We start from the raw sequence: 10,301 nt of genomic DNA, 5'->3' as shown, positions 1-10,301 counted from the left end.
GAAGAAAGGAAGAAAAAGAAAGGAAGAAAGGAAGAAAGGAAGAAAGGAAGAAAGAAAGAAAGAAAGAAAGAAAGAAAGAAAGAAAGAAAGAAAAAGAAAGAAAGAAAGAAAGAAAGAAAGAAAGAAAGAAAGAAAGAAGGAGAAAGATAAAAAGCACATGCTTAATGTTCAAAGAAGGCAGCCTGAAAACAGTAATGAAGATCCTTGATTCTTGAGATTCTTTTCCCACTGAGATAAACATTTATAAACTGGGCAAAAAGTTTATCGGAAATACTTGATCTTATGTTATTCCTCATAGCTTCCCATGTGGTTGGGGGAAGAGAGTTCAAAGAAAGTGAAGGGAACGTGGGAAGAAAAACTGGTTAAACATAAATATCAGTGCACACGGGAGAAACCTGAGAGTTATTTTGAACCCATCCTTCTATTGCAGTCCTTCTGAAAATGAAGGCCTAATAATACCTCCTTCTGAGCATCAGGTCCTCTTGTCCATTCCCACCTATCTCACAATGGATCCCTCAGCATCTCAGATGTGGATTACCACAGTAGCCTCCTGGCTGGCCTCCCTGAACACTCACCCTGTAGACCAAATTCATCACACCCAAGCCCTGTCACTGCCTTTGAAGGCCTGAGCTCTTCAAGCCTCCCCTCTACCTAGCCTGCAGTAACTCTCTATTCAGTGACATTGTTCTCCTTGGAAGTTACCCCTCCTTCGTAATCTTCATACCATGGAGATGTTTATCCCTTCCCTCTACCAATATGCATATAACCCATTCTTAAAATTTTGACCAATTTCCCTGACTATGGTAGCTGTTAGTCATCTGTTTCTTTTTTGGGCTTTTCGGCATCTGGGCACCTAGAGTTTGTGTGACAGACTTTCCTGTTTGTTGCTCTTACCTACACAAGTGAGGGCAAGGACTGTCCTTGATACACATTTAGCATGATAGCGTGAAGCACAGTCAGTGTCTGGCTGTCAGTCAATGGCTGATCTTGACTGCGGTTTACTGTCATCTCCCTTTTAGACCAGATGATGGGGTCCTCTGAAGAACTATCGCTTTGGAGTCAGACTGAATGAGAATTCCACCTCTGCCACTTAAATACCGCCTCTATTGCATGAATGTGGGTATGACTTTTATTTTTTGACATCCCCAAAGCTACCAAGACAAATACTAGATATGCCCATCCTACCTCTGACCAGTGAAGAAGACATCAGATCTGGACACAAGAGCCATCAGGTTGTATCCTCTGGCATGAGAGAAAAAAATCTTTTATTAGCTCTGTCCTGAGCCTAAAGTGATATGATTCCCTCAATTTTTACTCCTCTTGCTGCAATTCTACTCTTACTAATAAACTTTCTGGTTTTTCAGTTTCCCCTATACCAGGAAAAGTGAGTCCTGGACACAGGGTAAGAGTTTCCAGGCACTGGTAAGGAATATATCACTTGACCTTATGGCTGATACATTATTGTCCTATGAGTTTGGTCAGTGTGAACCGTCTTTAAGACACTCATCATCTCTGGGTAATTGAGAAAATCCAATTTATAAAAAGAGCCGAGGCACAATCACAGGGCAATGCCGATCCTGCCAAGTACTCTGACAAAGAGGGCCTGCCAAAGCAGCCAGGTCCTAAGCCATATTTCCATGTCACCTACTGTTACACGCTTCTGCTTGTGAAAGCATCAGTCCTGATTTTCGCTACACCAGAAGGTCAAGAAAGTAGACTTTAGAGCCAGGCAGCTGCAGTTTGAATCATGACTCTTTTTTTTTTTTTAAGATTTTATTTATTTATTTGAGAGACAGACAGCACGAGCGGCGGGGGGAAGAGCAGAGGGAAAGGGAGAAGCAGACTCCCTGCTAAGCATGGAGCCCGATGTGGGGCTCAATCCCAGGACCCCAGGATCATGACCTGAGCCGAAGGCAGTCACTTAACTGACTAAGCCACCCAGGTGCCCCCTGTGAGGACTAACTTAAAGAACTTGTTGACATTTTGTGAATATTTGCTACTTTTCCATTTTTTGGTCAGTATCTTTTGGCCACAAATTTGTTTCCCCATAGCAATTAACAGCAATTCCTTAAAAACAAAAAGGACCTCTGTGCTTTCTTTCCTGAGGTCATTGAGGATGATTAGAGAAAGCTGAAGAAGTAGTTTCAAATAAAGCATAGTGAGGAAGAACAGACATGGGTGGTAGCAACTGTGAAGAAAGGAATACAGGAAGAATCCCATGAACCTGAGGGAAGAAAGGTGCCCAGAGGTATTGCTGGATCTCCAGAAATGCTCCATGATCCCCTTGTGAACCAGAGCTTCTAACTTCACGAAAGGTCTACTCAATGCTTTCTCTCAGCTCTGCAAAGAGATAGTCTTCAATCCTTCAGTAGATAGAATTACTTGTAATACAAGTGAGCTCCTAGTTAATACCCAAGAATGAATAAAACATGCTTTCTTGTGGACATTCTCCGGGAGATTGAGATACATTGTATCCGGTATATTCTTTGAATGATTTAAAACACTGATGGAATTTTTAGAAAATCTACTCCAACCTTCAACATTTCTGAGTCTTCAACATCTTAGAAACAAGCTCAAAACCAAAGTGATCTTTTGGTTTGATTCCAAAATCTCCACTAAGTGTATTTGAAAATATGTTTTCTCGTATCCAGATATAGTGGGCTGTTTTTTCCCCTCCTCTTCTTTGGCAGCACAACCTGAGAGTCCAGATTCTGGAGCCAACTATCAGGACTCATTTCCCAGATCTACGACTTTTTGATGAATGGTCTCAGGGCAAGCAACTCAGTCTTTCTCTTTCTTCCACTTCTCCATTTGTAAAGTACTGGTGATGATAATAAAATAACAACAACAACAACAACAAGAATACCTGTTTATAGGTCTGTTGTAAGAATTCAATGTCAGTACTTTTAGGACAATGCCCAATGCATAGTAAGTACTCAGTTAGTATTAGTTGCAAGTGTTACTTTTATTGTTGTCACTTATGGAAGTATCTAAAAATGAGTTTTAATACGGCTTACCTAAAAGGCAAACTGTGGTAAGCATATGATTTTAAAAGGTACTTTAGCACGGATTTATCTGCTTAGACTGCTTCCTCTGGTTTCACGTGGTCTTGGTGGCATTATTAAGCAAGGTCCCCATATTCCCAATCACAAGCGTGGGCACATGCCATGGGTTGGGCCAATCCCTTCCTCTCCTGGACTTTACTGAATGTTGTGCTGAGGATGGGGTTGAGAGGGAGTCTCTCTTCTTTTGCATCATGTACCATAAGAATGAAGCCCTGGGACTACCAGCCACATCTTCCCTCCCCTTTCTGCTATGGAAGAGAATGATTCCATCAGACAACGAGTGGCAGATAGTTCCAAGAGATGCAGAGAACAAACTTCTCCCTGCCTAAACAATCTACCACAGTGACATGAATCAATACATTCGCCCTTTTAGTAAAACTATTTTGAATGGGGCTTCTATCATTCATACACATACACACACACACACACACACACACACACACACACGTATGCACACACACACACACATCCTGGATTTTCCAGCATAATTCCAATTTCAAACATTCTGTTTTATTATTTCCACAATTAATACTGCTAATAATATCTATCCTTTATATCGCTTTGTAAGTGCCAGGCACTGTTCTAAGCATTTTACATGTTGTAACTCAGTTAAAGCTCCCAACTATGCTGCAAAGTAGGTATTATCATTATTCTCACTTTACAGATGAAGAAAGAGAGAAATAAAGGGATTAATTAATTTGCAGAAGACCATGTAGATACAAGATTCAGAGCAAGGTGGTCTGAATCCAGGGTCCACATTTCTGTGCCTAACCATGTGCAAAATGATCACTGGTCATATACGTTGGTAGGAATTAAACTCTCCATAGTGTGCACTACGAAGGACATAGGAAGTGGCCCACATAATACATGTGTACTAATTTAAAAATGGGGAAGAGGGAAGAACAAATAGGCCAATTATATTCCTGTATCTACTAAACAGAAGGCATACCAGAAAATTATAGTCATCAAAGATTCTCCAGTTTAGGTTAGTTCCTTAGATATCCTTCTCCCAAATTCCATTCATTCCCCCATAGACATTGTGTGTTCTCTAACCCTCTTCCAACTTTAGAGAAGTCTGACAAAATTTTTGTTCATCTCTGGGATTCCTAAAACATTTGATACCTCTACTGGTTTACCTCCCTTTTACTCTGGATCCCATTGAATTCTGGATTAATTGCTACCCCCTCCTCCCTTGGAAACAGCCCTGGATCAGGTTGCCAAGAACTTCCTACTTGCCAGGCCCATTGAGCCTGTATTAGTATATTACTGTATCTGTATATTACTTAACAGATACTTTTGAGTTTTTTTACAGTGTTCCTCTAACCTTCCTTGAAGCCGTCTCCCATGGTGTTTGGGCCACCACCCCTCCTCATCCTCTTTTTGCATTCTGACTATCCTTTTTCATCTCTTTGTAGCATCTTTCCCCTTTACCATTAAGTATGGATATTCCAGGGGGAACCTGGCTGGCTCAGTTGGTAAAGCATGAGATTCTTGATCTCAGGGTCATGAGTTTGAACCCCACTTTGGGTGTGGAGTTAACTTAAAGAGAATTAAAAAAAATTTTTTAAATTGATATTCCAGTTCCACTTTCTAAACTCCAGTCAACTGTTACTTTTTCCAGGAACTCTTCCCTGTCAACTACCCCCAGAGAGTTGATCAAACCTTCATCTGGTCTGGATCTGTGCTTTGTCTGTGCTTGTTGCCCTTGTGCTGTGTTATTTATCCCTACTTGTATCTCTTTCCCTTTGGGCTGAAAATTCCCACAAGGGATTTTTTTTTTCCATCTCTGTGTCCCCAGCACTTAGCAAGTTTTCACCACACAGTAGGTTCCCAGTAAATGTTTCTGAAAAAATAAATGGGTTTGTGTGGTTTTCAGTTGCAGAATATTTGCCTATTATGACTCACCTTGACCCTTCTGTAGAATAGGAGAGGCATTATCATAAAGATGCCTAGAGATGTAAATTATCCACAGAAGTCGAAGGACACTTGGATACCCAGTAGTGAACATCTGATATCCAGTATGTCTGAACATCTGTTTTCCTGCTAAATAAATCATTGATGGGTGCGTGTGTATACTTGTGTGTTCACAGGGAACTAACACAAAGTAGGCCAGTAGTACCTGACACAGAAATCAAAATGCCTGGTTCCTAGTCCTGGTTCTATCAATTATTACTTAGCCCAGTGATTGTGGATAGTTATTTAGCTAATCCGAAGTTTGAATTTGGGGGGGGGGGCAGTGGGAAGAGGAGAGAGAGAATCTTAAGCAGGCTGCATGCCCAGCAGGGGAGCCTGACATGGGGCTTGATCCCCAACTCTGAGATCATGACCTGAGCCAAAATCAAGAGTTGGACGCTTAACCAACTGAGCCAACCAGGAGCCCCAGCTTGAAATTTTTTTTAACGGTAATAAAAACCTCTACCCTGCCTAGCACATAGAGTTGCAATGTAGGTAAGATGGAAGAGATATAGACACGCTTTAAAAACTGTCGTAGGTGGTTAAATTGGTTGTAAAAAAAAAAAAATGAACACACTCAGATTATGTCAGGAAGTGAATGATTTATTGGAAGGATATCTAAGGAAAAATTTTAAAAAGAGAATAGAAGCATGGGGCGCCTGGGTGGCTCAGTCGTTAAGCGTCTGCCTTCAGCTCAGGGTGTGATCCCAGCGTTCTGGGATCGAGCCCCATGTCAGGCTCCTCCGCTGGGAGCCTGCTTCTTTCTCTCCCACTCCCCCTGCTTGTGTTCCCTCTCTCGCTGGCTGTCTCTATCTCTGTCAAATGAATAAATAAAATCTTAAAAAAAAGAGAGAGAGAGAGAGAATAGAAGCAGAAAACTCAGCCACAAGTTTCAGGCAGCCAGGAAAGCAGGAAGTGACATAGTCAGTGGGTCACACAAGAGTAATGGGAACCTGAGGATAGCTGAACTGGACAGAAACTGTAATGTGGCTTCCAAACTGGAAGTTTCTTCAGAGGCCAGCACAGATAAATCATCCTCCCCTCAATCCCGACCACACGAGCTTGCTAACTTTTCCTGAGTGCCCTGCAATCGACATAATGTCGTTTCTCTCTGCCTTTGTTTTTCTCAGAGCACCTTTCTGCCTTTACTCCTGCTACCAACTAACTGACCCCCTAAATCCACAGATCAAACACCAGACAGATTTTTGCTAAGGACGTGATGGCAAAGCTCTTGCTCCTGTTTGCCTCACAGGAAGCCTGACAGCCAATTGTGGGCTATTCTCAAGTTAGAGCCACTCCACTGGTCCAGTTAGTGGTGGCCATGGTGATAGAGCCAAGAGGAAGAAACACACTCACTTATTTCTATACCCAAGACTCTTGCTTTAGATTAAGCACGGTAGGATGCCACTAGGCTAAAGGGACAAAGGGAGGGAGGACTGTTAAGGAAACCCAGGGACTAGAGCTACCTGGTGAAAGCCTGCATAGCTGCTGCTGGAGTAAGGAAGGAAATGGCTGATGCCCAGGATTCCACCCCCAGCACGCGGGAGCGGATTTGATGACAAACAACCTGGCTTCTTTTTCCTGCCGCTCTCCAAACTCTTCCTATTAGCCACACACACTAGGAAGTCAGCTGACACAAGAAGGTCAGTCCTCCCTGTGAGAGAGAGGTGAGGGAGGGCAAGAAATGCATCTGAGGGCACACAGGCTCAGGACCAGCTCTGTACGTAATTAACGGAGTCCAATCTTCAGTTTACTTGGGGATGGCCAAGAGGGTCACCATGGTTGTAATGTTGACTGAATACGTAGGGATGACCAGAACTGGTTTTGAATCTTAGCTCTGCTATTTATTCTGTTTTATTTGGGGTGAGTTACTTAACCTTTACAAACCTCAGTGCCTTGTTTTGTAAGATGGTGATAATAATACCAATTTTCTAGAATTGTAAAGATTCAACATAATGAACAGAAAACTTTCAACACAACGTCTAGACATGGGGAATGCTTTATTGTTGACAGTGATGATGGTGGTGGTGATGGTGGTTGTCTGCCCCTGTCAGTCTATGTTTCATTTTTGCATCTCCAACAGCCTGTCTTAGCAGTTTTTTCCAAGCTACTTAAAAATATAGACATTACTGGGCCTCTGAGTAATCTTAACCAATATCAGGGTTACCTGAGGTTAAAAAGTTTGAATTGATAAAATGCCATGAAATTTTCTGTGTCTCATCAAAAAACTCATGAGGTGCTTTGTGCATATGATATACCTCATTTTATTCTGTTTCGTGTGTTTCTGTTTTTTTTTTCCCTTAGAGAGAGAGCACACATGAGCGGGGGTGGGGAGGGCAGAGGGAGAGGGAGAGAGAGAATCTCAAGCAGATGCCCCAACTAAGCATAGAGCCCAATGTAGGGCTTGATCTCACGACCCTGGGATCATGACGTGAGCTGAAATCAACAGTCAGATGCTTAACTGACCGAGCCACCCAGGTGCCCCTATTTTTTTTATTGCACTTCACAGATACTGTGTTTTTGACAAATTAAAGGTTTGTGGCAACACCTACATTGAGCAAGTCTATTGGTGACATTTTCCCATTAGCATTTGTTCACTTCATGTCTCTGTGTCATGTGTTGGTAATTCTTGCAATATTTCAAACGTTTTCATCATTATTATATTTGTTATGGTGATCTGTGATTGGTGATCTTTGATGTTACTATAATAGTTGTTGGGGTGCCATGAGCTGCACCCATATGAGACAGCCAACTTAATCGATAAATATTGTGTGTGTTCTGAGTGCTCCACTAGCCAGCCATTCCCCTGTCTCTCTCCACATCCTCAGGCCTCCCTAGTCCCTGAAACATAACAATATTGAAATTAATCCAGTCAATAACCCTACGATGGCAAGTGTTCAAGTGAAAAAGGAGTCCCATGTCTCTCACTTCAAGTCAAAAGCTAGAAATGATTAAGTTTAGTGAGAAAGGCATGTTGAAAGCCCAGACAGGCTAAAAGAAAGGCCTCATGAGCCAAAAAGTTAGCCAAGTTGGGAACACAAAGGAAATGAAAAGTGTTACTCTAGTGAACACAAAAAAATGATAAGAAAGCAAAACAGCCTATTTTTTTTATTATTAACAAAAATCCATATTTTACGTAAGGTTCACTCTTTTTTAAAAAATTTATTTTTACTAACATATCATGTATTATTTGTTTCAGGATTACAGGTCTGTGATTCATCAGTCTTACACAATTCACAGCACTCACCATAGCACACACCTTCCCCAATGTCCATCACCCAGCCACCCCATTCCTCCCACACCCCTCCACTCCAACAACCTTCAGTTTGTTTCCTGAGATTAAGAGCCTTTTATGGTCTGTCTCCCTCTCTGGTTTTGTGTTGTTTCATTTTTTCCTCTCTTCCCCTATGCTCCTCTGCCTTGTTTCTCAAATTCCACATATCAGTGAGATCATATGATAATTGTCTTTCTCTGACTGACTTATTTTGCTTAGCATAATGCCCTCTAGTTCTATCCACAACATTGTAGGTGGCAAGGTTTCATTTTTTTGATGGCTGCATAATATTCCATTGTATGTATATACCATATCTTCTTCATCCATTCATCTGTTGATGGACAACTAGGCTCTTTCCACAGATGGCTATTATGGACGTTGCTACTATAAACATTGGGGTGCACATGCCCCTTCGGATCACTATATCTTTGGGGTAAATACCCAGTAGTGCAATTTCTGGGTTGTAGGGTAGCTCTATTTTTAACTTTTTGAGGAACCTCCATACTGTTTTCCAGAATGGCTGCACCAGCTTGCATTCCCACCAGCAGTATAACAGGGATCCCTTTTCTCCACATCCTTGGCAACACTTGTTGTTTCCTGTCCTGTTACTTTTTGCCTTTCTAACTGGTGTAAGGTGGTATCTCATTGTGGTTTCGATTTGTATTTCCCTGATGCTGAGTGATGTGGAGCACTTTTTCATGTGTCTGTTGGCCATTTGGATATCTTCTTTGCAGAAATGTCTGTTCATGTCTTCTGCCCATTTCTTGACTGGATTATTTGTTCTTTGGGTGTTGAGTTTGAGAAGTTCTTTATAGATTTTGGATACTAGCCCTTTATCTGATATGTCATTTGCAAATATCTTCTCCCATTCTGTAGGTTGTCTTTTGGCTTTGTTGAATATTCCCTTTGCTGTGCAAAAGCTTTTTATCTTGTTGAAGTCCCAACAGTTCATTTTTGTCCTTGCTTCCCTTGCCTTTGGCAATGTGTCTAGGAAGAAGTTGCTGCGGCTGAGGTCGAAGAGGTTGCTGCCTGTGTTCTCCTCTAGGATTTTGATGGATTCTTGTCTCACATTTAGGTCTTTCATCCATTTTGAGTCTATTTTTGTGTGTTGTGTAAGGAAATGGTCCAGTTTCATTCTTCTACATTTGGCTGTCCAATTTTTCCAACACCATTTGTTGAAGAGACTGTCCTTTTTCCATTGGATATTTTTCCCTGCTTTGTCGAAGATTAGTTGACCATAGAGTTGAGGATCCATTTCTGGGCTATTTTGTTGCATTGATCAATGTGTCTGTTTTTGTGCCAGTACCATACTGTCTTGATGGTAACAGCTTTGTAATAGAGCTTGAAGTCTGGCATTGTGATGCCATCAGCTTTGGGGTTTTTTTTTTTTTTTTTTCAACATTCCTCTGGCTATTTAGGGCCTTTTCTGGTTCCATACAAATTTTAGGATTATTTGTTCCATTTCTCTGAAAAAAGTGGATGGTATTTTGATAGAGATTGTATTAAATGTGTAGATTGCTCTAGGTACCATAGACATTTTCATGATATTTGTTCCTCCAATCCATGAGCATGGAACATTTTTCTATTTCTTTGTGTTTTCCTCAATTTCTTTCATGAGTATTTTATAGTTTTCTGAGTACAGATTCTCTGCCTCTTTGGTTAGATTTATTCCTAGGTATCTTACGGTTTTGGGTGTAATTGTAAATGGATTGACTCCTTAATTTCTCTTTCTTCTGTATTATCGTTGGTGTATAGAATGCCACTGCTTTCAGTGCACTGATTTTATATCCTGCCACTTTACTGAATTCGTGTATGAGTTCTAGCAGTTTTGGGGCGAAGTCTTTTGGGTTTTCCACGTAAAGTATCATATCACCTGCAAAGAGTGAGAGTTTGATGTCTTCTTTGCTGATTCAGATGCCCTTTATTTCTTTTTGTTGTCTGATTGCTGAGGCTAGGACTTCTAGTACTATGCTGAACAGCAGTGGTGATAGTGGACATCCCTGATGTGT

The sequence above is a fragment of the Ursus maritimus genome, unplaced genomic scaffold, assembly GCF_017311325.1.
Source record: "Ursus maritimus isolate PB19 unplaced genomic scaffold, ASM1731132v1 scaffold_2, whole genome shotgun sequence".
Classification (NCBI taxonomy): Eukaryota; Metazoa; Chordata; class Mammalia; order Carnivora; family Ursidae; genus Ursus; species Ursus maritimus.
Note: the sequence above shows the minus strand (reverse complement) of the source record.